This window comes from Gopherus flavomarginatus, unplaced genomic scaffold (genome assembly GCF_025201925.1).
Source record: "Gopherus flavomarginatus isolate rGopFla2 unplaced genomic scaffold, rGopFla2.mat.asm mat_scaffold_34_arrow_ctg1, whole genome shotgun sequence".
Lineage (NCBI taxonomy): Eukaryota > Metazoa > Chordata > Testudines > Testudinidae > Gopherus > Gopherus flavomarginatus.
The window spans coordinates 4,466,725-4,492,275 of NW_026115061.1; the positions used below are offsets into that span (position 1 = coordinate 4,466,725).

General features: G+C 49.5%; 1 protein-coding gene across 9 annotated transcripts in view; it reads right to left on the bottom strand.

The window, feature by feature from the left end:
• The window catches only part of LOC127042180 (zinc finger protein 436-like), a 118,287-nt gene that overhangs the window by 53,548 nt on the left and 39,188 nt on the right, over positions 1 to 25,551 (bottom strand). For 4 of the 9 annotated variants that reach the window (XM_050935796.1, XM_050935794.1, XM_050935792.1 and 1 more), the window contains exons 1-2: positions 12,905 to 13,108; positions 11,370 to 11,485 (exon numbers count right to left, since the gene is read on the bottom strand). The exons of 1 other annotated variant lie outside the window; for it this stretch is intronic. The gene's annotated coding sequence lies outside the window, so the exon portion shown is untranslated. Of the gene's footprint in view, positions 1 to 11,369; positions 11,486 to 11,829; positions 12,017 to 12,904; positions 13,110 to 25,551 lie in introns of those variants that run through there. 4 more of the 9 variants (XM_050935797.1, XM_050935791.1, XM_050935793.1 and 1 more) reach the window with 4 other exon arrangements.

The following is a 25,551-nucleotide window of genomic DNA, read 5'->3' on the forward strand; positions in this document are numbered from 1 at the left end:
TCCCAACAGCCCGGGGGCTTGGGAGGCTTCAGGAAGGTGTGTAAAGTGCTGGGATGTCAGGATCCCGGAGGCGCTGTTACCCCCACACTAGGGTGGTATTCTGCACCCCCTGCTGCTGGCCGAGTTTCTCCGTCCCTTGGCAATAAGGCCCTATGCTACCAGCACTCCTAGCTATCTTTGAGATGCCACTGACTTTCTGAGGAAACTACAATCCATTGGTGATCCTGCAGAAAACACCATCCTGGCCACTATGGAGGTAGAAGCCCTCTACACCAACATTGCACACAAAGATGGACTACAAGCCTTCAGGAACAGTATCCCCCATAATGTCATGGCAAACCTGGAGCTGAACTTTGTGACTGTCCTCATCCACAACTATTTCACGTTTGGGGAAAATGTATACCTTCAAGTCAGCGGCACTGTTATGGGTACGCTCATGGCCCCACAGGATGCCAATATTTTTATGGCTGACTTAAAACAACGCTTCCTCAGCTCTCGTCCCCTAATGTCCCTGCTCAACTTGCGCTACAATTTCCATCCCACCATCAACCTCAGCTTGGACCAGTCCAAACAAGAGATCCACTTCCTGGACACTACAGTGCTAGTAACCGATGGTCACATAAACACCATCCTATACCGGAAACCTACTGACCACTACACTTACCTACATTCCTCCAGTTTTCACCCAGACCACACCACACAATCCATTGTCGACAGCCAAGCTCTAAGATCAGCATTTGCTCCAACCCCTCAGACAGAAACAAACATCTACAAGATTCCTATCAAGCATTCTTACAACTACAATATCCACCTGCTGAAGTGAAGAAACAGATTAACAGAGCCAGAAGGTACCCAGAAGTCACCTACTACAGGACAGGCCCAACAAAGAAAATTACAGAAAGCCACTAACCATCACTCTCAGCCCAAAACTAAATCCTCTCCAGCGCATCATCAAGGATCTACAACCTATCCTGAAGGACAATCTCTCACTCTCACAGATCTTGGGAGACAGGACAGTCCTTGCTTATAGACAGCCCCCCAACCTGAAGCAAATACTTACCAGCAACCACACAACAAAAACACTAAGCCAGAAACCTATCCTTGCAACAAAGCCCATTGCCAACACTGTCCACATATCTATTTAAGGGACATCATCATAGGACCTAATCACATCAGCCACATTGCGAGAGGTTTGTTCACCTGCACATCTACCAATGTGATATATGCCATCGTGTGCCAGCAATGCCCCTCTGCCATGTACATTGGCCAAACTGGACAGTCTCTATGTAAAAGAATAAATGGACACAAATCAGACATCAAGAATTGTAACATTCAAAAATGAGTTCGAGAACACTTCAATCTCCCTGGTCACGCATTTACAGACTTAAAAGTCACATTATTACAACAAAAAACCTTCAAAAACAGGTTCCCACGAGAGACTGCTGAATTGGAATTAATTTGCAAACTGGAAACCATGAAATTAGGTTTGAATGAAGAGTAGGAGTGGATGGGTCATTACACAAAGTAAAACTATTTCTTCACGTTTATTTGTCCCCCCGCTGCTACTCACACCTTCCTGTCAACTGTTGGAAACGGGCCATCCTGATTATCACTACAAAAGGCTTTTTTCTCCTGCTAATAGCTCACCTTAACTGATTACTCTCGTTACAGTGTGTATAGCAACACTCATTTTTCCATGTTCTCTGTGGGTATATATATCTTCCTACTCTATTTTCCACTGTATGCATCCAATGAAGTGGGTTTTAGCCCACGAAAGTTTATGCTCAAATAAATTTGTTAATCTCTAGGGTGCCACAAGTACTCCTCATTCCTTTTGAGGATAAATTAATGGAGGTTAAGTTCATGAATGGCTATTAGCCAGGATGGGTAAGGAATGGTATCCCCAGCTTCTGTTTGTCAAGAGGGTGGAGATGGAGGGCAGAAGAGAGATCACTTGATCATTACCTGTTAGGTTCTCTCCCTCTGGGGCACCTGGCATTGGCCACTGTTGGCAGATAGGATGTGGGGTTGGATGGACCTTTGGTCTGACTCAGTATGGCCATGTTTATGTTCTTATGAAGGGAGGGGCAGAGCCCTGTGGAAGAAGGAAAAGAACTGACAAGGATTTGTAGAGGATCTTCATGCATGTCAGTCTGTTAGCAAGAGTTAGGCCAGCTGTAACCCTAATGACGTGAGATTTGTAGAAGCGACGATAGTGTGAGGCGAGTAGGAAAGAACTGCGTGAGAAGTTATCACGACCTTGCACTGATAATCAAATACGTAGACTGGCGCCTAGAAGTGAGAAAAATAAGATAGCAGGATAGCCTATGTATAAACAAAATGCAGCTGTTGCTCATTATTGTCTGTATTATTGCTTGTTATTGTCTGTAACAAAGGTATAAATGCTTGCTGTAATTGTTTACCTGTGAGAGACCTGTCCAGGACTGGGGCAACCCCGTGTCCTAGGGCACTCACTCCCTCTATTGCTATTGCTTGAGAAATAATAAAGTATTTGATTTTGCTGCACCCAAAGAAAAAGAGAGAACTGCGTTTTTCTCCGACAGAGGGAATGAACAGAACAGGTAACCATCAAATGATCCACCCCATCAACCATTACCAGCTTTTGGCAAAAAGACGCTATAGACACCATTCCTGCCCTCCTGCCTGTGACACTGGCAGATGAGGTGTTAGCTCTTGCAAAAGCCCCCATGTCTTCACTGCACAGGGACAAACACACAGTGGAATCAGTCTGACTCACCTGTGTTAGTATTGTTAAAACAGGTATTAGGATTATAAGAATGTGTTTACACTTTATTGAATGCTTGTGAGTTGCTGCTTGGATTAATATCTGACTACTTGCACTGTGAGCCTCTGTGGCTCTGTAAATTACCAGACAGGAGAGAGACTTTACCTAGATGAAGTGCTGAATGGCAACCAAATACATTACATCCTGCCTGGCAGGAAAGGTCCATCAACACCAGATAGACTATTATGCGATATTAAAGATGACAAAAGACTGTTGTTGTGCTCTTGACTTCCCATTAGCTGAGTTTGCATCTCAGAGCACATGGCAGAAAAGGGATGAAAAACCCCATACAGAAGGAACTGATTATCTGTATGCTGCTTGGACTATGAGGAGGGCAAAGTTTCTAGGCATAAACAAGAGATCCCCAGCTGATTAGCCTGGGTTAGTCCTAAGGAAGATATAGGGCTTGCTTATAATAGAAGCTTCTATTACCTTTTGAAATTTAAGACTGTAACTTGTCTGCATCTATAGGATTACCTGCTTTAACTTCATAAACAACTCTCCTTTCCTTTTAAATAAGTCTTAATACAGGTTATTACAGGACTGGCTACAGGTATTGTCTTTGTTTTGAGATCTAAGATTCAATTGACCTCAGTAAGTTACTGGTTCTTTGGGACAAAGTCAGGCTTGACAAAGCCCTGGCTGGGATGATTTAGTTGAGGATTGGTCCTGCTTTGAGCAGGGGGTTGGACTAGATGACCTCCCGAGGTTCCTTCCAACCCTCATATTCTATGATTCTACGACTAGCAGTAACCTGAACATTGCTGTGATTCGTGGGCTCAGGCAGTGGTTCTCAATCAGGGGACCTGAGCCGTCTGGGAGCCACTAGCAGGTTTCAGGGCAGACGCCAAGCAAGGCCAGCATTAGACACACTGAGGCCCAGGGCAGAAAGCTTAAGTCCCAGCGCATGGGGCTGAAGTCCAGGGCCCTGAGCTTCACCACCTGGGGCTGAAGCCAAAGCCTAAGCAATGTAGATTTGTGAGGCCCCTGTGGCATGGTACCCCGAGAGAGGAAGAAAGTGCCCGGAGGACTCAGCCAGAGGGTTGAGCCCTGACACACTACTGGCTTAGAGGGTCTCTGCCAGTCAGGAAGGGCTAGCAGCGAGGGAAGACTGGAACTGATGGTTGGAGGGGTGAAGAGGTTTGGGGTATGGTGGGGGAAGAAGCATCTGGGACTAGATAACCTGGGGCTGGGCAGTCTCCATAGGGGACACTTGCTCCTCCTGTGCCCTTTCCACCCCTTCTTGCGAGCAGAGAATGAGCAACCTGTTCCCACCCCCAGAGGTAGCCGTGTCTCAGGACTCTCCCCAGTTGCACCCACTAACTCTCTCCCCATTTCGGGTAGAGCTCGGGGCAACAAATTATCACCAAGATGAACCCAGCTGAATGCTGCCTGTTCTGGTGCCACAGGGGCTCTAGTGGGTGAAAGGCAGAACTGTAGCACTTCTCAGGCAGAATGTATCTTCTTCAAGCCAAAAAAAGAAATTCTGCACCAGACATGAATTCTGTGCATACGCAGCGCTGCAGAATTCCCACATGAGTAACTCACACCTGGCACAAACAGAACCTGCTCACTCCCATCTCTTCTCCCTATGTGTCGAGTCCCAGAGCTGCTGCTGTCATTAATGCACACAGGCTTTCACTCCCGTTAGTGCTGGCAAGACCCAATCCAGTGACAGGACTGAACCCTTATTTTCCTAGCACATGGGAGAGTCTCAGCTGAGGGGGAGGTGAGATGCGGAGGGTGTACAAAGGGGAAAGGTGTTGTACCCATGTTGGTCCCAGGATAGCAAACAGGTATTTTTAATTAGTTCTAAAAAAATTACCTCCCCCACCTTGTCTCTCCAAGAGATCTGAAAGTGGCAGGAGACAAACAGGAAGACAGAGCTCAGGACTCTAAGCCAAACATTTCAAACCCCTGGAAGAAACTACATTTCCCTTCTGCCCCTGGGTATGTTTGGATCCTATATGAGGGACAACCCCATTCCCCTCACAGCAGCAAAGGGAGACTGCAGCCAGCCCCAGATGGTCTTTCCCAATCCTGCGATGTTTGTTGTGACAGTTGTTGTGTGGTGGGTGCACGGGCTGGGTACAGCTGGACCAATCTGCAGATTGGAAAGTCAGGGCAACTCCAGCACAGCTTGGGGGCTGTGGGCAGGGGGAGCAGTTCTGGAGCTGGGCCTCTGTCCTCTCTAGCTCCCATGGCAGATGGCTCTGGCAGCATCAAGTGGGTCCATCACTGCAGGGGAAGGTTGGGGTAGTGTCTGAGATCAGGGTGAGAATTGGAGGGGGGTCCATGCTCAAGAATGGGGGATGGAATTCACCTCCCCACCCCTCTGCAGAGCTCAGCAACTAGGGCCTTATCCAGTGAAGTGAATTTCACTCTGGGTGACTTTGAGTCAGCCACGGAAAGATCCTTGGGCCTTCGGTTCCACACTGGCCACAGGAGTTTACTAGTTCTCCCTCCCCAGACGGCCAGGGGCAGCCAGGGGTAACTAGTGGGTTATGGGAATTAGAAGATGAAAATTCACTAAGAACAATGATATTTGTGTGTTTATTATTAAATCCCCAGACACCCACCAATCCCCGTCCTCCTTCCGATGAGCTATAAATATCTAAGGGACTCAGCTACTGATCCTGCAGGCAGTTCCTGACCTTCTCCACTTTCTACAGCAGCACTTTTAACACCAGGGCAGGGAAACATGTAAATACTTTGAACCAAATTCCAGAAGCTGCTGAGCATGGAGAAGTTAAAATGAAACCAAGGTTTAGTCTCTCCAAGGACCTGGCCCCTAGTGCAAAATAACAGACACTCTGTAGAAATCTGAAATGGCCACTTCATAACTGATAAAATGTTAATAATCTGTTCATTTCTGGGAATTACCCATAAGAGAAACCACCCAGTGACGGTGATATCCTGAGGAAAAGATTTTATGTGTCTTTAGATCATACCGATTTGTAACCTGGAACTTTATACACTAAAATGCCTAATTCGTAGCCCTACAGTGATTGCCTAGCGTCACTAAAGGGCAGAATTAAGGTTGAGTGTATTAGTTGTGAATTTCCATCCCCTAAAATATTGCAATTGCTGTTAAGTGGGTTTGACAAAATTCATTCTGTCTATTTCTCTCTTTTAATTTCAATAGATAGCGATATTTATTTTTAAGCCCTTTTTTCAACGTTTACAATTTCAATGTTCAGAACTGTGGGAACTTATGGGGGTCATCAGACAACAATTATTTAATTACAGTAACTGCTGAGATTCCAAAAGCCAAATCATATAACTGTTCAAAGAGAAATTGTCAATGTCACATGCAAAATATAGAGTACAAATATCCTTACATCAGACTCCACTTTCTGCAGAAGCATTTCTGTATATTACCTATATAAATATTTTTTCATCTGTGTCTGTGTACAGTGAAATCAACACTTACTGCAATTTATTCATAAAAATCTAATCATTTCAAGCATAATGTTAAGTAATGAAGTACTTGAATTCTTTCACTTCCTAGACTGGAATGTTTCATTTCAGGATAATTACTCCCTCCCTGTGATGTATTTCACTCTCAGTACCATAACCCTCTTGTGATGTAGCTCCTGTTTAGGAGCTCTGCCGAAGCCAGTGGCATTATGATCAGAAGGTGACACACTGACACATGAGCAGAGACACATGAGGGAGGGTGGAGGATGAGGTTACATGGAGCCTACCATGGTTGAATGTGGCCCTAAGAGGAAACACCCTCTCAGCCTCTCCTCTCTCCCACCTCCTAGTGTCAGTTACTCGGATAAAACGTTCCTTGAAATCCAAATAGCCCCAGTTCAAGAGACTGTGATTAACGCAGGTACCTTAGGGGCTGCAGCACCAACCCCCTGCCTGGATGAGGAGGATGAAGAATTTCAGTAAAAATGGGTTAGGCTGGGAGAGGGCACAGCTGATGTGAGACTGGGAGCCAAGTTGACGAAGAGGCCAGTACTCATGGAGGGTTTAGGAGAAGAAGTCAACAGGACTGGGTAGAGGCATTTCAGTGTATTTCCCCCATTAACCATTCTGCCATGTATTTAATTTAGAAACTTTTCATTCCCATCTAAACACCTTGGAGCTAAGCTTGACTGATGCATTTCCACTTACAGTGGTACAGTTTTAATTAGGTGTTTAATCAGATGCTCATGCAACACAAAGCAGTCAGTAATGGGTGTGCTTTCATTCATTAACATGACTGTGTGCTGTTCATCGTTTTTAAAAAAAGATGGTGTGAGGAAGTGTCTAAATTTTAGGCATTAAGAAATGTTAAGCAGGTATCAGTTCATTTCTCATGCGTTTCTCTCCTAATTTTAATGTCAATTTTGAATCAGTATTAATACCATGTTGTTTTAATAGCAGTAGGGTCCATTTGTATAATTGTTTGCGAGATTTCATTGGATATTGTGAACCAGCCGTCTTCACCTTTTATTTTGAGATTCCTAAATACAACCCAGTGCACTACTCCTGAACGACTGCAAGCCCTGGCCGGTGACATGTTCCTTAGAGAGCAAACACCTGACTAGCCCTTTCGCCCTAAAAACACGTATTTGGCTCTTTGACGTTGCTTTACCCGCTCCATCAGAAAATGCTAGAGGTAACCAGGAAATTACAGCCGACCTTCACTAAGTATAGCTCTACCAGCTATGGGCCAACATTCAAATGGTTCTGTCTGTTTATCTTTCATTCAGCTTTGCAATTCTTAGATCCCATTTAAAAACTGGAAGTGAAATAACTGAAGCAAGTCAAGAAGAGAGCAGCATCGGGCATAGGTAGGAGTAAAACAATAAATGGAAAGAACTGACTATGCGAAAAGGAACATCACAAACTGTCAGAGACCCAGACCCCGTCCAACTGAACCCACCCCAGCCAGGCATATCAAGCTGGGTCCTTGAAAACTCGCCCAGCCCGTCTGGTAGCGAACGCTGCGTGTTACAGACAGAGCTACGGTGTGTGCGTCTGCTCTGCTGACGTGCTGCTTTGGTACGGAGGGCACCACAGCCACAGGGAGCAGAGACATGGACTCCTACAAAACACAATCCCAGATACACCTCCAATGTCGCATCCCCCCCCACCTCCCCACTGTCTGCCATCCCCTCCCCTACCTCCACATGGCCATTCTCAGCCTATTACTAACACTTCTTCCCAGCCTTCAGCACTATAAATAAATAAAACGTGGTGTTACAAAAGGTAGATCGTGCCACAGAAACCTGATCTGGATGTCAGTGAGGTTTTTGATACAGTTCCACATGGGAAACTATTCGTTAAATTGGCGACGATGGGGATTAATATGAGAACCGAAAGGTTAATAAAGAATTGGTTAAAGGGCAGTCTACAAGGGAGTCATATTGAACGGTGAGTTGTCAGGCTGGAGGGAGTTACTAGTGGAGTTCCTCAGATCAGTCTTCGGACCAATCTTACTCAACACTTTTATTAGTGATCTTGGCACAAGAAGTGGGAGTGGGACACAAAGCCGGGAGGAATTGCCAGTATGGAGGAGGACAGGAAAATCATACAAGAAAATCTTCATGTCCTTGAAAACTGGAGTAATATAAATGGCACGAAAATGAATAGTGCGCAAATTCTAGCTGTTAGGCCCCAAGTGCATTATTTTGCAATAAGCTGGGGATTTATCAATTGAAGTGACAGAGGAGGAGAAAGACCAATGTGCATTGGTTTATCACAGGATAATTATGAGCTGCCAATACAATGCAGCTGTGAAATAGGTTAATGCAGTCCTAGGATGCATCAGGCGATGTATTTCCAGCAGACACATGAATGGGTTAGCACTGTTATAAAAGGCACTGATGAGACCTCATCTGAAATACACCTCTACCTTCTGCCCTTAAAGTCTCTGAGTCTACAAACTGTGCTTTGTGCTGCACAGACACTGATGGAGATCAGGGCAGCATAGTGCAGCTCATGGCAGAGAACCTGACTGAGATCAGCACCCCCATTCTGCTGGGCACTGCACAGATAGAGTGGGACCATCCTTGTCCCACAGAAATCACAATCCTAAAATACACAATCTGTAAGAGAAAAACAGAGAGGGGCTGTGCATTCCCCAAGGCCACCAAGCAGGTCAGAGACAGATCCAGGAACCGACCCCAGTAACTCCAGTGCCCCATCTCCTGCAGCTTGGAAAGGTCCCCAGACCTCATTGTATTAGGCTGCAGGAAAAGGCAGTTTCTTCATGGATGCACAGGCTGTCTTGGCAGGGCAGCTCAGCTGCAATCCCTGCACACAGCTGGGGTGTGTCCCCTGGGTCAGAAGAAGTCAGTGTCCAGCCCTGTGGGGCTGTGCTAATGGCTCATACCTCCAGCACTCACTGCTGCCCCTCCCTTACCAGCTGCACTGGTCAGCCACCCCCAGGCCTCAGTAAGGTTACTGTCCCCCCCCGACCTCAAAGCTTCATACTGGGACATGGTGCACCGGTACCAATCAGAGGGCACTAGTGTAAATTCTGTCCATACTAAAGGTTTGCACCAGTGCCTAAAACACCAGGGTGGCAGAGACCTTCAGTGCCCAAAACAGCAGTACGGTGGCACTAGAACTGGGATCAATTTCTAGCTCCATCACGGACAGCCTGGGTGACCTTGGACACATCAGTGTTTTTCCTCCCCAACTTTAGTCTCTTTACCCAGCTGCCCACTCACTGGGGTCTACTCTCTCTCCAGAGCTGCTCACCACTAAAGTCTGTGTGGGGGTCACTAGAGCTAAGGTAGTTCAGCCCCGGAATAGTCTTACAAGGGGGGCTGTGGAGTCTTTCCCTAGAAGTTTTTAAAAACAGGTAGGACAAACCTCTGTCAGAGACAATCTACATATACTTGGCTCTGCCTCAGTAGGGACAGCTGGACTTGATGACAGCTTAAGGTCTTGTCCAGCTGTACATTTCTAGGATGCCATGAAATATATACGTATAAAACCAAACCATACAGAAAAAAAAACGAGAACACCACTAAATAATGCCAGCCAATTCAGAAAAACAACAACAAAAAAAATACACTCCACAGCATAAAATGACAATATAAAGGAAAAGAAAGCAACCCAATGCAAACTAACACAGCCTAGGGCCAAGTACACGATGGAAAAGAGCTCAGCTCAAACCAACACAGCACAACACAGGCACTAGACAAGCTGAAGCAAAACAATGCATCATAAAACTATGCAACACAAGATGGTGCAATCACAGTTCCAAATGGTCCATGCAAAACAGCTCAGCGTAGAACAGGGCACAGCACAAAAGAGAATTATTTCAATGTAGACCTGGAAGGGATCTTGAGAGGTCTTCTACTTCAGCCCTTTGTGCTGAGGCAGGACCAAGTATCCCTAGACATTCCCCGACTGGTGTATCTCTAACCTGGCCAAAACAACGCTACACGCTGGGCCTGAGGTTAAGGGGAGAGGCAAGAATTCAAACAAACTGGGTTCGGTTCCCAGTTTTGCCCCAGATTCTCCATGCAAACTTGAGCAAATTACTTCAGCTCTCTGAGCTTCAGTTTCCCCATCTGTAAAATGGAGAGTCGCCTCCCACCACTGGCCTATTTAGCCTTTGAGCTTTTTGGGGCAAGGCCTGTCCCTATGAGCATGTCGACACTGCAGTCAGACACCGGCGGCTGGCCTGTGCCCGCTGACGTGGGCTCACATGGCTCAGGCTGTGGGGCTGTTTAATTGTGGTGTCCATGTTCCGGCTGGGGCTGCAGCCCAAGGTCTGGCACCCTCCCACCTCGCAGGGTCCGACAGCCTGGCTCCAGCCTGAGCCCAGACATCTACACTGCAATTAAACAGCCCCTTCGCCTGACCTCAGTCAGGTATTCTACAACTCCCAGCATTACAGGAGCCATGATTTTGTTTGGGATCCCTGCAGCATCTGGAAAATGTGGGGGCAGGATCTCTGTCAGGGTCTGTGCTGTGCCCAGTACAGTGGTGGGGCGTGATCTCGGTCAGGGTCAGTGCAATGCCAGACCCAACGGGGACACAGATCTCAGTCAAGGTCTCTGAAGTGCCCAGCACAATAGACGCATCAGTTTGGGTCACAGTCGTGCGCTGCCTGGCACAAGGGGGTCCGTGATCTCGGTCCAGGTCTCAGTTTTACCTGGCACAATGTGGGGTCTGATCAGGACCGGTGCTAGAGGTTTGAGCGCCCTACGCACATGGCAATTTCGCCGCTCCGCGCTGGTCCCGCGGCTCCAGTGGAGCTGCCGCAGTAGTGCCTGCGGAGGCTCCGCTGGTCCGCGGCTTCGGTGGAGCTGCCGCAGTAGTGCCTGCGGAGGCTCCGCTGGTCCGCGGCTTCGGTGGAGCTGCCGCAGTAGTGCCTGCGGAGGCTCCGCTGGTCCGCGGCTTCGGTGGAGCTGCCGCAGTAGTGCCTGCGGGCAGTCCACCGGAGCCGTGTGAGCAGCCGACCATCTGCAGGCCCTACTGCGGTAGGTCCACCGGAGCCGCCTGCAGCCCCCTCCAGCAAAATGCTGCCGACCAATAGTTCTGGCGCCCTAAGCAATTGCCTCGGCCGCCTAAATGCAAGCACCAGCTCTGGGTCTGATCTCACCTGCGGTCTCTTCAGCGCCTGGCAGAACACGGCCCAGATCTCAGTTGGGGTCTCTGCAGCGCCCGGTGAACAGAGCCATGCTCAGTACGATTGAAGCCCTGATCTCAGTCACACACCTGCAGAGAAAAGAAAAAATTTTTGAGAATTCAATATCAGTATTTCAGAACTGAGGAGAAAATGGGGCACAAACTAAATATTTGCCAATATAAGGGACAAGTATCATGTGGGGAGATTTTATGTCATCATTCAACCACTCAAGAGAAAAGATAGGAAATTGGAGGGGATTATATAAGGATATTGAATCAACAACAGAATGGGATGGATTCTTCTTGCCTCACATTCACATGGACAGCAGGGAGCTCTAGGTGATGTGGCCTTCACAAGGGAGAGGAGTGGGGCTGGAGTGAGGGAGGGGCAGGCAGTGGGGTCTGGGAATGTGACTAGTAAAGGGGTCAGCAACCTTTCAGAAGTGCTGTGCCGAGTCTTCATTTAGTCACTCTGAGTTAAGGTTTTGCGTGCCAGTAATACACTTTAATGTTTTTAGCCAGTCTCTTTCTGTAAGTCTATAAACTAGAACTAACTTACTGTTGTATGTAAAGTAAATAAAGTTTTTAAAATGTTTAAGAAACTTCATTTAAAATCAAATTAAAATGCAGAGCACACCGGAAACGTGGCCATGGGGAACACTTGCTCCCTCCTCCCCTTCCTGGCCCTTCCCACGCCCTGTTGCCAGCAGAGAGTGGTCCCCCCAGCCCAGCTCAGAGGTGTCCCTGTCTCAGGGCCCCCCCAGCCTCTGCCCAGTTCAGAAATCACTCGGGGGAACCATTTCCCACCCACACAAGGACAAATCCCTGCAGGTGAAAACGGGGAAACACCCCAAACCTGAGATCTGAACTGGCCATTGGCGAAGGGGAGAGAAAATGGGGCACAATGGGGGGAGGGGAACAGGGAACTTCTCAGGGGTTTGGGGGAAGGGGGGGCACTCTGGGTGCTGCTCGTTGCTCTCTAGGGAGAAATGGGGCAGGACGGGAGGGGGGGTCCCCACGGGGGGGGCAGCGGTAAATCCGAGGGGATCTCAGCCCCCCCCTTTCTCTCCCCGCTCCTCGGGGGCCACCTGCTCTTCTCCCCCCCCCCCCCGCCATGTCTGGGCTGCACAGACATTTCCCACCCGCCCCTTTCCCAGCCCCCCCGGCCCCACGCAGGGACCCCAGTGGGGCCGGGCCCCTCCCCCGCGGGGCCCCAGGGCAGAGCCTGGCCGGGCCAGGGGGCGCTGGGCTCCTGCGGGGACAGCAGCTCCGAGCCCCCCGCGGGCGCTGCCCCCCCGGGAGCAGATCCCGGCGCTGCGGGATGCCGGGTCCCCCCCGGACACTGGGGCAGAGTCACCGCCCGGCCCGGCCCCCCCCCGGGGCTCGCTCCGGGACCTGGAGCTGCAGCTCCGCAGCGGGGGGGGGGCAGAGCCCGGGCCGGGCGCGGGGGGTTAATGAAGGGCTCTCCCGCCGCGATCTGCGCATGCCCAGAGCCCCCACGGCACAAACCCTTCTCCGGCCCCGGGAGAGGCTCCAACGGCCCCGCGCGAGCCAGGCAGAGCCCGAGCGACCAACTCTCCTTCGCAGCCTGGCCCCGCCTCCCCGCCGACGTCACTTCCGCTCCGGAGAGAGTCAGGAACTACATCTCCCAGCCTGCCCCGGGGGCGCTTCCGCTCTCTCCGGCCCAGGTAAGGGAGGCCCCAGCGTCCATCCTGACCCTCCCCCCGGTCATCCTTTCCCCCGGCCCCGCTCTCTCTTCCAGCCGCTGCCTCTCACCACCGCCGCCTTTTTCCGGGGAGCGGCAGAGCTGGGGGGGGGCTTGTGACCCCCACGTAATAACCGCCCCCCCACACCCGAGCCCTGACCCCCCTCCGGCAGGAGCGTGTCTGCCCCAGGCGTGTCCCTGCCCGCCCCGCGCTGCGCTCCCGGCCCCGGCCATGGCCCCGCTGCCGGTGTAACGACAGAAAGGCCGGGAGAGGGGGTGGGGCCAGGGGAAAGGATGACCGGGGGGAGGGTCAGGATGGACCCTGCGGCCTCCCTTACCTGGGCCGGAGAGAGCGGAAGCGCCCCCGGGGCAGGCTGGGAGATGTAGTTCCTGACTCTCCCTGGACCGGAAGTGACGTTAGGTGGGAGAGAAGAAGCCGAGTTGCAGACGCGCGCGGGCCGGTCCGGCTCTGCAGCCTCCAGGTCCCGGAGCGAGCCACGGGGGGGGGGCCGGGCCGGGCGGTGACTCTGCCCCAGTGTCCGGGGGGGACCCGGCATCCCGCAGCGCCGGGATCTGCTCCCGGGGGGGCAGCGCCCGCGGGGGGCTCGGAGCTGCTGTCCCCGCAGGAGCCCAGCGCCCCCCGGCCCGGCCAGGCTCTGCCCTGGGGCCCCGCGGGGGAGGGGCCCGGCCCCACTGGGGTCCCTGCGTGGGGCCGGGGGGGGCTGGGAAAGGGGCGGGTGGGAAATGTCTGTGCAGCCCGGACATGGCGGGGGGGGGAGGGAGAAGAGCAGGTGGCCCCCGAGGAGCGGGGAGAGAAAGGGGGGGGGGCTGAGACCTCCTCGGATTTACCGTTGCCCCCCCGTGGGGACCCCCCCTCCCGTCCTGCCCCATTTCTCCCTAGAGAGCAACGAGCAGCACCCAGAGTGACCCCCCTTCCCCCAAACCCCTGAGAAGTTCCCTGTTCCCCTCCCCCATTGTGCCCCATTTTCTCTCCCCTTGGCCAATGGCCAGTTCAGATCTCAGTTTTGGGGTGTTTCCCCCCATTTTCACCTGCAGGGATTTGTCCTTGTGTGGGTGGGAAATGGTTTCCCCGAGTGATTTCTGAACTGGGCAGAGGCTGGGGGGGCCCTGAGACAGGGACACCGCTGGGCTGGGCTGGGGGGGCCACTCTCTGCTGGCAACAGGGCGTGGGAAGGGCCAGGAAGGGGAGGGAGGAGCAAGTGTCCCCCATGGAGATGGGCCAGCCCCATGTTTCCTCCTCTAGCTACTCCTCCTCCACCCCCCCACTACCTGCTAATCACATTCCCAGACCCCATTGCCAGCCCCTCCCTACTCCCAGCGACCTTCTGCAAACCCGCTCCTTTCCCCTGTGAAAAGACATCACCCAGGGCTCCCCCCTGGCCCTGTGAGTGTGAGGCAAGATGAATCCGTCCCATTCTGTTGTTGATTCAATATCGCTGTATAATCCCCTCCAATTTCCCCTCTTTTCTATTGAACTGTTGAATGGTGACATAAAATCTCCTCACATGTTGATGCTTGTCCCTTATATTGGCAAATATTTAGTTTGTGCCCCATTTTCTCCTCAGTTCTGAAATACTGATATCAAATTCTAGAAAATCTTCCCGCTTTTTTCTCTAGGTGTGTGACTGAGATCAGGGCTCCTATCGTACTGAGCGTGGCTCTGTTCTGACACCTGCTGAAGAGACCCCAACTGAGATCTGGGCCCTGTTCTGCCAGGCGCTGAAGAGACTCCAGGTGAGATCAGACCCCACCATTGTGCCAGGTAAAACTGAGACCTGCACCGAGATCACGGCCCCCTTTGTGCCAGACAGGGCACGACTGCGACCCAAACCACTGCCTCCATTGTTTTGGGCACTTCAGAGACCTCGACTGAGATCTGTGTCCCCGTTGGGTCTGGCATTGCACTGACCCTAACGAAGATCACACCCCACCACTGTACTGTGCACTGCACAGACCCTGACAGAGATCCTGCCCCCACATTTTGCCAGTTGCTGCAGGGGCCCTAAACAAAATCAGGGATCCTGTAATGCTGGGAGCTGCAGAGTCCCCAACTGAGATCAGGCGTCCTGTTGTGCAGGGCTCTGCACAGACACTGACCAAGATCAGAGTCCCCATTGTGACAGGTGCGGAAAAGACACCAAGGGTATCTCTACCCTGCTGTCAAAAATCCCCAGCTGGTCCATGCCAGCTGACTCAGGCTCACAGGGCTCAGGCGAAGGGGCTGTTTAATTGCAGTGTAGATGTCTGGGCTCAGGCTGGAGCCAGGCTGTCGGACCCTGCGAGGTGGGAGGGTGCCAGGCCTTGGGCTGCAGCCCCAGCCGGAACATGGACACCACAATTAAACAGCCCCACAGCCTGAGCCATGTGAACCCACGTCAGCGGGCACAGGCCAGCCGCCGGTGTCTGACTGCAGTGTCGACATGCCCACAGGGACAGAGAAGCCTTGCCCCAAAAAGCTCAAAGGCTAAATAGGCCAGTGGTGGGAGGCGACTCTCCATTTTACAGATGGGGAAACTGAAGCTCAGAGAGCTGAAGTAATTTGCTCAAGTTTGCATGGAGAATCTGGGGCAAAACTGGGAACCGAACCCAGATTGTTTGAATTCTTGCCTCTCCCCTTATCCACAAGCCCAGCGTGTGTGTGTACAGCGTTGTTTTGGTCTATGTTTGCCTTGCGTTGGCTTCCAAGGGAGGCTGTGAAATTTCCTTCAGTGAAAGTTTTTAACACCAGGTTAGAAATCCACCGATCTGGGAATGTCTAGGGATACTAGGTTCTGCCTCAGCACAGAGGGCTGGAGTAGACAACCTCTCAAGATCCCTTCTAGGCCTACATTGATATAATTCTCTTTTGTGCTGTGCCCTTGTCATAAACAGATAGTTAAGGGTTAATAGAACAGAAGTACTTCATGTCTCTTTTGTCTGTAAAGGGTTAACAAGTTCAGTGAGCCTGGCTGTCACCTGACCAGAGGACCAATCAGGGGACAGGATAGTTTCAAATCTTGAGGGAGGGAAGTTTTTGTGTGTGCTGTTAGTGTTTGGTTGGTGTTGTTTCTGGGTTCTGAGAGTGACCAGACATGCAACCAGGTTTCTCTCCAGTCTCTCTGATACGGGCTCTTATGTGCTCAGAATAGTAAGTACTAGGTAGATGAGGCGAGTTAGGCTTATGTTTGTTTTCTTTATTTGCAAATGTGTATTTGGCTGGAAGGAGTTCAAACTTGTGTTTTACTGAAAAGATTTTAATTTGTACTTGTATACTTAGGCTAGGAGGGTATTCCCAGTGTCTATAGCTGAAAGACCCTGTAATATATTCCATTTTAAGATTGCAAAGATAATATTTACTTTTTTTCTTTCTTTAATTAAAAGCTTTTCTTGTTTAAGAACCTGATTGTTATTTTATTCTGGTGTGAGACCCTAGGGGACTGGGTTTGGATCCACCAGGGAACTGGTGGGGAGAAAGGAGGGAGGGGGAGAGAGAGGTTAATTTTCTCTCTGTGTTAGGATTACTTTCTCTCTCAGGGAGAGTCTGGGAGGGGGAGAGAGAAGGAGGGGGGAAGGTGAATTTTCCTCTCTGTTTTAAGCTTCAAGGAGTTAGAATCACAGTGATCTTCCAGGATAATCCAGGGAGGGGAAGCCTGGGAGAGGCAACAGTAAGGGAAAGGGCTTACTTTCCTTTTGTGAAGATCCAGAGGGACTGGGTCTTAGGGGTCCCCTGGGCAAGGTTTTGGGGGGACCAGAGTGTACCAGGCACTGGAATTCCTGGTTGGTGGCAGCGCTGCAACTTCTAAGGTGCTAATTGAGCTTAGAGGAATTCATGCTGGTACCCCATCTTTTGGACGCTAAGGTTCAGAGTGGGGGTTTAAGCCATGACAGCCCTGTTCTACCCTGAGCTGTTTTGCATGGTGCCTTTTGGAACTATGATGCACCATGTTGTGTTGCATAGTTTTATGGTGCACTGTTTTGCCTCAGCTTGTTTGGTGTCTGTGTTATATTGGTTTGAGTTGAGCTATTTTGCATTCTGTACTTTTGTCCTAAGGTGTATCAGTTTGCATTCTGTTGCTTTCTTCTCCTTAGTATTGTGTCATTTTATGCTGTGCAATGTAACTTTTTGTTTTGTTGTTGTTGTTTTTTGAATGGCCTGACATCATGTTGTTGTGCGGTTTTTCTCTGTCTATTGTTTTATATGTATATATCGCATAGCATCCTTGAAATGTAGGGCTGGATAGGATCTCAAGATGTCATCAAGTCCAGCTCTCTCTGCCGAGGCAGGACCAAGTATATGTTGATTATCTGTGACAGAGGTTTCTCCTACCTGTTCTTAAAAACTTCCAGGAAAAGAGACACCACAGCCCCCCTTGTAAGACTATTCCAGAGCTGAACTAGCTCAGCTCTGGTGACACCCACACAGACTTTAGTGGTGAGCAGCTGTGGAGAGAGAGGAGACCCCAGTGAGTGGGCAGCTGGGTAAAGAGACTAAAGTTGGGAGGAGAAACATTGATGTGTGCAAGGTCTGTGACAGAGCTAGAACTAAATCCCAGTTCTAGTGCCACCGTACTGCTGTTTGGGCACTGAAGGTCTCTGCCACCCTGGTGTTTTAGGCACTGGTGCAAACCCTTAGTACAGACAGAATTTACACTAGTGCACTCTGGCACTGGTGCACCATGTCTCTGTTTGAAGTGGTGAGGTGGGAGGAGCAGTGACCTCACAGAGGCCTGGGGGTGGCTGACCAGTGCAGCTGGTAAGGAAGGGGAAGCAGTGAGTGCTCTAGGTATGAGCCAGGAGCACAGCCCCACAGGACCAGACACTGACTTCTCCTGACCCATGACACACACACCCAGCTGTGTGCAGGGACTGCAGCTGAGTTGCCCTACCAAGACAGCCTGTGCATCCATGGACAAGCAACCTCTTCCTGCAGCTTAATACAATGGGGTGTGGGGACCTTTCCAAGCTGTGGGTGATGTGGCTCTGGCATTAACGGGGTATGTTCCTGGCTCTGTCCCTGTCCTGCTTGGTGACCTTGGGGAAGTCACAGCCCCTCTCTGTTTTCCTCCTACCCATTGTCTCCTTGGATTGTGATCTCCTTGGGGCAAGGATTGTCCCTCTCTGTCTGTGCAGTGCCCAGCAGAATGGGGGTGCTGATCTCAGTCAGGTTCTCTGCCATGTGCTGCACCATGGGGCCCTGATCTCCATCAGTGTCTGTGCAACACAAGGCACAGTTTATAGACTCAGAGACTTTAAGAGCAGGAGGTAGAGATGTATTTCAGATGAGGTCTCATCAGTTCCTTGTATAACAGTACTAACTCTTTCATGTGTCTGCTGGAAATACCTTGCCTGATGCATCCTAGGACTGCATTAACCTATTTCACGGCTGCATCACATTGGCAGCTCATAATTATCCTTTTATCAACCAATACACCCAGGTCTTTCTCCTCCTCTGTCACTTCCAATTGACAAAAATCCCCAGCTTATTGCAAAATTATGCACTTGGGGACTAACAACTAGAATTTGTGCACTGTTCATTTTCATCCCATTTCTACTACTCCAGCTTTCAAGGCCGTGCAGATTTTCTTGCATGATTTTCCTGTCCTCCTCCATATTGGCAATCCCTCCCTGCTTTGTGTCCCACTCCCATTTCTTGTGCCAAGATCACTAATAAAAGTGTTGAGTAAGATCAGTCCCAAGACTGATCTGAGGAACTCCACTAGTAACTTCCTCCAGCCTGATAACTCACTGTTCAATATGACCCCCTTGTAGACTCCCCTTTAACCAATTCTTTATTGACCTTTCGGTTCTCATATTAATCCCCATCTTCTCCAATTTAACGAATAGTTTCCCATGTGGAACTGTATCAAAAACCTCACTGACATCCAGATCAGGTTTCTGTGGCACAATCTACCTTTTGTAACACCACGTTTTATGTATTTATAGTGCTGAAGGCTGGGAGGAAGTGTTAGCAATAGGCTGAGAATGGCCATGTGGAGGTGGGGGAGGGGATGGCAGACAGTGAGGAGGTGGGGGGGGATGCGACATTGGAGGTATATCTGGGATTGTGTTTTGTAGGAGTCCATGTCTCTGCTCCCTGTTTCCGTGGTGCCCTCCATACCAAAGCAGCATGTCAGCAGAGCAGACGCACACACCGTAGCTCTGCCTGGATCATGCAGCGTTCACTACCAGACGGGCTGGGCAATTTTTCAGGGACCCAGCTTGATATGCCTGGCTGGGGTGGGTTCAGTTGGACTGGGGTCTGGGGCTCTGATAGTTTGCGATGTTCCTTTTTGCATAGTCAGTTCTTTCCATTTATTGTTTTACTCCCACCTATGCCCAATGCCGCTCTCTTCTTAACTTGCTTCTGTTATTTCACTTCCAGTTTTTAAATGGGATCTAAGAATTGCAAAGCTGAATGAAAGATAAACAGACAGAACCATTTGAATGTTGGCCCATAGCCGGTAGAACTGTACCTTGTGATAGTCGGCTGTAATGACCGGGTTCCCTATAGTGTTTTCTGGTGGGGCGTGCTTTTAGGGCGAAAGGGCTCGTCAGGTTTTAACTCTCCAAGGAACATGTCACCAGCCAGGGCTTGCAGTCGTTCAGGAGTGGTGCACTGGGTTGTATTTAGGAATCTCAAAATAAAAGGTGAAGACGGCTGGTTCACAATATCCAATGAAATCTTGCAAACAATTATACAAATGGACCCTGCTGCTATTAAAACAACATGGTATTAATACTCATTCAAAACTAACATTAAAATTAGGAGAGAAACGCATAAGAAAGGAACTGACACCTGCTTACCATTTCTTAATGCCTAAAATTTTGACACTCCCTCACACCATCTTTTTTTAAAAGCAATGAACAGCACAGTCAAGTTAATGAATGAAAGCACACCCATCATTGACAGCTTTGTGTTGCATGAGCATCTGATTAAACACCTAATTAAAACTGTACCACTGTAAGTGGAAATGCATCAACTCAGCTTCGCTCCAACGTGTTTCGATGGGAATGAAAAGTTTCTAAGTTAAATACATGGCAGAATGGTTAATGGGGGAAATACACTGAAATGCCTCTACCCAGTCCTGTTGACTTCTCCTAAACCCTCCATGAGTTCTGGCCTCCTGGTCAACTTGGCTCCCAGTCTCACATCAGCTGTGCCCTCTCCCAGCCTAACCCATTTTTACTGAAATTCTTCATCCTCCTCATCCAGGCAGGGGGTTGGTGCAGCAGCCCCTAAGGTACCTGCATTAATCACAGTCTCTTGAACTGGGGCTATTTAGATTTCAAGGAACGATTTATCCGAGTTACTGACACTGGGAGGTGGGAGAGAGGAGAGGCTGAGAGGGCGTTTGTTCTTAGGGCCATGTTCAACCCTGGTAGGCTCCGTGTTACCTCGTCCTCCACCCTCCCCTATGTGTCTCTGCTCATGTGTCAGTGTGTCACCTTCTGATCATAATGCCACTGGCTTCAGCAGAGCTCCTAAACAGGAGCTACATCACAAGAGGGTTATGGTACTGAGAGTGAAATACATCACAGGGAGGGTGTAATTATCCTGAAATGAAACGTTCCAGTCTAGGAAGTGAAAGAATTCAAGTACTTCATTACTTAAAATTATGCTTGAAAGGATTGGATTTTTATGAACAAATTGCAGTAAATGTTGATTTCACTGTACACAGACACAGATGAAAAAATATTTATGTAGGTAATATACAGAAATGCTTCTGCAGAAAGTGGAGTTTGATTTAAGGATATTTACACTGTATATTTTACGTGTGACATTGACAATTTCTCTTTGAACAGTTATATGATTTGGCTTTTGGAATCTCAGCAGTTACTATAATTAAATAATTGTTGTCTGAGGACTCCCATAACTTCCCACAGCTCTGAACATTGAAATTGTAAACATTGAAAGAAGGGCTTAAAAATAAATATTGCAATCTATTGAAATTAGAAGAAAGAAATAGACAAAATGAATTTTGTCAAACCCACTTAACCGCAGTTGCAATATGTTAGAGGATGGAAATTCACAACTAAGGCACCAACCTTAATTCTGCCCTGTAGTGACACTAGGCAATCACCGTAGGGCTACGAATTAGGCATTTTAGTGTATAATGTTCCAGGTTACAAATCAGTATGATCTAAAGACACATGAGATCTTTTCCTCAGGATATCACCGTCACTGGGTTGTTTCTCTTATGAGTAATTCTCAGAAATGAACAGATTAATAACGTTTTATCAGTTATGAAGTGACCATTTCAGATTTCTAGAGAATGTCTGTTATTTTGCACTAGGGGCCAGTTCCTTGGAGAGACGGAACCTTGGTTTCATTTTAACTTCTCCATGCTCAGCAGCTTCTGGAATTTGGTTCAAAGTATTTACATGTTTCCCTGCCCTGGTGTTAAAAGTGCTGCTGTAGAAAGTGGAGAAGGTCAGGAACTGCCTGCAGGATCAGTAGCTGAGTCCCTTAGATATTTATAGCTCATCGGAAGGAGGACGGGGATTGGTGGGTGTCTGGGGATTTAATAATAAACACACAAATATCATTGTTCTTAGTGAATTTTCATTTTCTAATTCCCATAACCCACTAGTTACCCCTGGCTGCCCCTGGCCGTCTGGGGAGGGAGAACTAGTCAACTCCTGTGGCCAGTGTGGAACCTAAGGCCCAAGGATCTTTCCGTGGCTGACTCAAAGTCACCCAGAGTGAAATTCACTTCACTGGATAAATCCCTAGTTGCTGAGCTCTGCAGAGGGGTGGGGAGGTGAATTCCATCCCACATTCTTGAGCATGGACCCCCCTCCAATTCTCACCCTGATCTCAGACACTACCCCAACCTTCCCCTGCAGTGATGGACCCACTTGATGCTGCCAGAGCCATCTGCCATGGGAGCTAGAGAGGACAGAGGCCCAGCTCCAGAACTGCTCCTGCTGCCCACAGCCCCCAAGCTGTGCTGGAGTTGCCCTGACTTTCCAATCTGCAGATTGGTCCAGCTGTACCCAGCCCGTGCACCCACCGCACACAAACTTTGTCACAACAAACATCGCAGGATTGGGAAGGACCATCTGGGGCTGGCTGCAGTCTCCCTTTGCTGCTGTGAGGGGAATGAGGTGGTCCCTCATATAGGATCCAAACATACCCAGGGGCAGAAGGGAAAGGTTTTTTATTCCAGGGGTTTGAAATGTTTGGCTTAGAGTCCTGAGCTCTGTCTTCCTGTTTGTCTCCTTTGCCACTTTCAGATCTCTTGGAGAGACAAGGTGGGTGAGGTAATTTTTTTAGAACTAATTAAAAATACCTGTTTGCTATCCTGGGACCAACATGGGTACAACAACTTTCCCCTTTGTACCCCCTCCGCATCTCACCTCCCCCTCAGCTGAGACTCTCCCATGTGCTAGGAAAATAAACGTTCAGTCCTGTCACTGGATTGGGTCTTGCCAGCACTAACGGGAGTGAAAGCCTGTGTGCATTAATGACAGCAGCAGCTCTGGGACTCGACACATAGGGAGAAGAGATGGGAGTGAGCAGGTTCTGTTTGTGCCAGGTGTGAGTTACTCATGTGGGAATTCTGCAGCGCTGCGTATGCACAGAATTCATGTCTGGTGCAGAATTTCTTTTTTTGGCTTGAAGAAGATACATTCTGCCTGAGAAGTGCTACAGTTCTGCCTTTCACCCACTAGAGCCCCTGTGGCACCAGAACAGGCAGCATTCAGCTGGGTTCATCTTGGTGATAATTTGTTGCCCCGAGCTCTACCCGAAATGGGGAGAGAGTTAGTGGGTGCAACTGGGGAGTGTCCTGAGACACGGCTACCTCTGGGGGTGGGAACAGGTTGGTCATTCTCTGCTCGCAAGAGGGGGTGGAAAGGGCACAGGAGGAGCAAGTGTCCCCTATGGAGACTGCCCAGCCCCAGGTTATCTAGTCCCAGATGCTTCTTCCCCCACCATACCCCAAACCTCTTCACCCCTCCAGCCATCAGTTCCAGTCTTCCCTCGCTGCTAGCCCTTTCTGACTGGCAGAGACCCTCTAAGCCAGTAGTGTGTCAGGGCTCAACCCTCTGGCTGAGTCCTCCGGGCACTTTCTTCCTCTCTCGGGGTACCATGCCACAGGGGTACCATGCCACAGGGGCCCCACAAATCCACATTGCTTAGGCTTTGGCTTCAGCCCCAGGTGGTGAAGCTCAGGGCCCTGGACTTCAGCCCCATGCGCTGGGACCTACGCTTTCTGCCCGGGGCCTCAGTGTGTCTAATGCTGGCCTTGCTTGGCGTCTGCCCTGAAACCTGCTAGTGGCCCCCAGAGGGCTCAGGTCCGCTGATTGAGAACCACTGCCTGAGCCCATGAGTCACAGCAATGTTCAGGTTACTGCCAGTCATAGAATCATAGAATATGAGGGTTGGAAGGAACCTCGGGAGGTCATCTAGTCCAACCCCCTGCTCAAAGCAGGACCAATCCTTAACTAAATCATCCCAGCCAGGGCTTTGTCAAGCCTGACTTTGTCCCAAAGAACCAGTCACTTATTGAGGTCAGTTGAATCTTAGATCTCACAACAAAGACAATACTTGTAGCCAGTCCTGTAATAACCTGTATTAAGACTTATTTAAAAGGAAACGAGAGTTGTTTACGAAGTTAAAGCAGGTAATCCTATAGATGCAGACAAGTTACAGTCTTAAATTTCAAAAGGTAATAGAAGCTTCTATTATAAGCAAGCCCTATATCTTCCTTAGGACTAACCCAGGCTAATCAGCTGGGGATCTCTTGCTTATGCCTAGAAACTTTGCCCCCCCCCACCTCCGAGTCCAAGCAGCATACAGATAATCAGTTCCTTCTGTATGGGTTTTTTTATCCCCTTCCTGCCACGTGCTCTGAGCTGCAAACTCAGCTAATGAGAAGTCAAGAGCACAACAACAGTCTTTTGTCATCTTGAACTTCCCATAATAGTCTATCTGGTGTTGATGAACCTTTCCTGCCAGGCAGGGTGTAATACATTCGGTTGCCGGTCAGCACTTCGCCTAGGTAAAGTCTCTCTCCTGTCTGGTGATTTACAGAGCCACAGAGGCTCACAATGCAACTAGTCAGATATTAACCCAGGCAGCAACTCAATAAAGCATTCAATAAAGTGTAAACACATTCTTATAATCCTAATATCTAATACTAACACAGGTGAGTCAGACTGATTCCAGCTATGCATTTGTCCCTGTTCAATGAAGACATGGGGACTTTTGCAAGAGCTAACACCTCATCTGCCAGTGTCAGGCAGGATGGGCAGGGATGGTGTCTCTAGCCTCTGTTTGCCAGAAGCTGGGAATGGGTGACGGCGTGGATCATTTGATGATTACCTGTTCTGTTCATTCCCTCTGAAGCACTTGGCATTGGTCACTGAGCTAGATGGACCATTAGTCTGATGCAGTGGGCAGCTCTTATGTTCACAGTCTCTGTCAGGAGTATCTACTCATTTGGACTCTCTGGGCAGCCACAGAAAGAAACAAGATGTGCTGAGGCAAGAAGGCCCAGTCTCAGAGCCCCCGGGGTCACACTTCCCAAAGGCTAAAACTAGGCCCAGCCCATGAAAGGGGCACTCCTAGGAGAGACTGTATAAAGGCTGGAGCATCAAACAGCTTTGTAAATCTGAGAGAGCTCTCTTGGGAACAGTGACAGGGAGAATCCCCCATAGTGACTCCTTGGATTTTGCTCTTCTCTGGCCTTTGGTTCATAGAATTATAGAACTGGAAGGGACCTCGACAGGTCATCTAGGCCAGTCCCTTATGTTGTCAGATGCCTACCGGTGTGGTGCTCTGCTCTGTTCAATGTTGATATCTCTCGGCTGCGTGCGTGTGTTCCCTCTGTGTGCTGTCCCAGCTCTTCAAAGATAGCTGACACAGCAGACACGAAGAGAACCCCCAATGACTACAGAGTCTAGTAAGGAACGAAGGCACTTCGGCCAGGTTTATTGCCGTATTGGACACAATAATAGTTCCCTCTAGATTTTTACTCTACAGGACATACTACGAGTATGTGCCCCAGTCAATGGACTTGGCTCAGTCAGTGGTGAGACTTTCCACTGCCCCCTCGGCCAGACCAAGACATCGCCCCAGGGATACATTCTTATACACAGGTGTAAACAAGTTACACATCACTCCTGACGTATGAGGTGCAACCCCTCTACGTAGCAAGGTACAACCCTTCTACGTAGTAAGGTGCCGCCTCTCACCTTGTACATGTTGGTTCGAACAGAACAACTCTATCCATCATATTACCCTTTTGACCTTGTCATTGGGATGGGTCAGTCTGTTCCTTATTATCTGTGCCATGTTCCAGCGTAGGGTGTTCTGGTACCGTGTTTACACTTTAATACACTAGGTGGATATATGTTTATGCAACATCAGCCCTTTTTTGCCAGCTTCTGTGAGCAGGGCCTGCCTCTTGCTCACCGCCTAACTTTGGTTTATGATAGCAAAGTC